The sequence below is a fragment of the Amblyomma americanum genome, chromosome 10 (assembly GCF_052857255.1).
Source record: "Amblyomma americanum isolate KBUSLIRL-KWMA chromosome 10, ASM5285725v1, whole genome shotgun sequence".
NCBI classification, from domain to species: Eukaryota; Metazoa; Arthropoda; class Arachnida; order Ixodida; family Ixodidae; genus Amblyomma; species Amblyomma americanum.
In genome coordinates, this window is record NC_135506.1 from 15,623,256 (window position 1) to 15,626,155 (window position 2,900).

A 2,900-nucleotide genomic window follows, 5' to 3' on the forward strand; every position below is an offset into this window, starting at 1 on the left:
CTGGACCAGTAACTGCATGCTGATAGCAGGAACATTTATTTGCATATAGCATCCATGTAATATGGCCTTAGATTTCTAACCTTTGTGAGAAGTTACAAAATGTTTTGCTTAATGATAATATGCACACTCCGAAAATTCAGGAAAATAGAAGCAACCTACACTAAAATGTGTCACCCTGCAGAACCATGCAGATCTGCCTGTAGTGAGAACACACAGCTTTAATCGTAGCAAGTGCCAACAAGCCACACAACAAAGCCCTGCAATACACATACACTCACATTAATACAAACTTTTTACTGAGCTCATGCTTATATACTCCCTCATTAAGGGCATATCACACAGGTGTGTTAGTGGGGAACAGTTAATAAGCATAGTTTACTCATTAAATTTCAGCAATATTTTTTGCAATTAATTTATAGCAGAAAAACTCGAAATTTAGGTGAAAAATTTTGTTAATTGACAAATACCATTACAACATAAAAAACAGAAAAAAGTAAATCGAACAACAAAAAGCTCTCTGTAAGAGCCAGTAGATCCCACTTCAGAACCAGAAGCTCCCAGCAGGGACGAGAAGAGGCTCCTCACAGGGACCATTTCAACCAGCAGCAAACCAGAAGGCTTCCTTCTGGGACCAGTAGACCCCAGCACAAAACCAGAGGGCATTCCTTCTGGGATGATCGAGAACTCTGAAAAACCCGAAACAAATACGAGACAAGACAGCTCTTTCGCGCTGTTTAGTTCTCGCGAACAACCAACTCGAGCAGCAAGCTTCAATTCGTGAGTGTTGTTGTTGTTGTTGACCTCACATAATGGCGCATACCCACAAGAGGGATTGGCCATAACCAGGCGGTGACTATTTAAATGACTAGTTGCATGTGGCAAGCATGGGATGACCTACCAAAATTTGGATCGCACAGTTTTCGTAGCCGAGGTGGTTGCAGGAGGTTAGGGGGGTCATACAAACTAAAATGTAGGCAAAGAAGGGGTAGGGATTACTATAAGAGGTTGTAAAAACCGAAATACAGAACCTGATAATGGGATGGGCAGGACGAAAGCTCATGAAGGTAGACGTTTTGATTCTAGTAGATAATTTTGAACGGCAGAGCAAACATTTCCATTGGTATGGCCAAGCATAGAAGCGCCAAGAGACAGAACAACCGCCGAAGACAGGCGCAAACTGAGATTCTGTATTGGAACTTCTAATAGTCGCCTCCTAATCGATGAGTAGCGACGGCAAAAAAGAAGAAAGTGCTCTATTGTTTCCGGCTCCGCACAATACGGACACAATGGGGAGATCGCCAGACCAGGCCTGTATAGGTAAAAATTTAGTTGCGGCACTCGACAACGAAGCCTCGTGAAGGAAACTTCGTTCTGGGTTGTTCTGGCGCCGACAGATCGTTATTCATGAGTAATATGCGATACTGAAATACTCGTAATCATTGGCTGCTTTAAAATATTGCGCGCAATTTAGAGCGCTTCTGTTGCCATGGTTGCCAGGGTACGCATGGTCAGCCCACCTAGAAGCATTGGCACGACCGCATATGCTGTCACAGTGCGGTGGTGGATACGTTGCACTTGGTTTGCCCCTTTTTGCTTAGAAGAGGTGAGGTCTGTTAAAAGAGCACACCATTTAGTGCATCCGTTTGATATCCGCCACGCTTTTTTCCCGTGCTTTCCATATGGAGCCGGGGCTCTGGTGACCGGCAATGTGTACAAATGGCATACAGACCTTGGTATGCCTTGTGCGCAACATCTTCCTCTGTCGGGTCGACAAGAAGGTTGGTAAAGAAACAATGATAAAAAAACTACTTTTCACCACCACACGCAGTGCAAACGACATGTTCCATCGGTAGCGTGGCCGAGCGGTCTAAGGCGCTGGTTTAAGGCACCAGTCTCTTCGGGGGCGTGGGTTCGAATCCCACCGCTGCCAGATTTTTTTTTGCACGAGTTTTTAACCAGGTGTTTTGTTCATAATGGGTGCTACTGGAAAAAAGATCGGCTGCGGTTCAACCACTGCTGAACCTGGTTGTGTCAGGTAAGTAGACACGGCTTGGTAGACACGGTTTAGGTAAGTAGACACAGCGCCGGTCCTGTCGTCTTCCTCTTTCTTTGTCCCTCGTCTACGCGCTGTTATTCCCAGCAGTATGTACCGACTCGCTCAACTCTCCGTTTTATTGACGGCTTGGCCTCTAAACGTTGAGTGCGTGCCGCATACTGAATAGGCAACGCGCCCACCCTGCCAGGTGGCGGTTATACAGCGATTGAGAAAAATGGGGGAAAAGCAATGGGCTAGGAAAGTTTTCAGATACCTGTATATAAGGAATGTTGACACGAAATGGAGGAAGCGAACTAGAAAATTGACAAGCAAATATGTGGACAGCAGTAAGGGGGCAAATCAGCTATTATCGGTTAAGAAAAAGGTTTAATAAACAGAGAGAGCTCTGTGGAAAACAGGGATGCTGACGAAATCGGCACTGGGAACATACCGGACCTTTAAGCAGGAAATTGCCAAAGAAAATATCTATGATAATTGTAGGGTAAGCTCTTTGTTGTTTGAGGCCAGGACTGGAGTTTTGCGGACTAAGACATATATAGAGTCAGGTACCACGGGATAGACACGTTGTGCAATTGCGTGTGGAGAGGAGGAGAAAGCGCCTGAACACTTGATACTTTTCTGTAAAGGGCTTCACCCTGTCGTTTTGTGTCGTTTTTCTTTTGGGTTTTTTCCCTCTTGTTTGTGTTTGGCGTTCTTAGTATTTAAGATGCTGGGACGTGAATTAAAACAGCGCTTGTGGTGTCCTTTCTTCGTTGTGTCCCGTTGTTTTATTGCGCTGTTCAAATATGAATGCTTCACCCTAGAATGGAAAGCAGCGGGGCTGATTTACCCAAGGCATTGGGGT

At 45.1% G+C, this 2,900-nt stretch overlaps 1 non-coding gene across 1 annotated transcript; it reads left to right on the forward strand.

The window, feature by feature from the left end:
- Positions 1-1,848: 1,848 nt before the first annotated feature.
- On the forward strand, positions 1,849-1,930 carry TRNAL-AAG (transfer RNA leucine (anticodon AAG)). Its single transcript has one exon. It is a non-coding gene; the product is annotated as a tRNA-Leu (tRNA).
- The last annotated feature ends 970 nt before the right edge of the window (positions 1,931-2,900 follow it).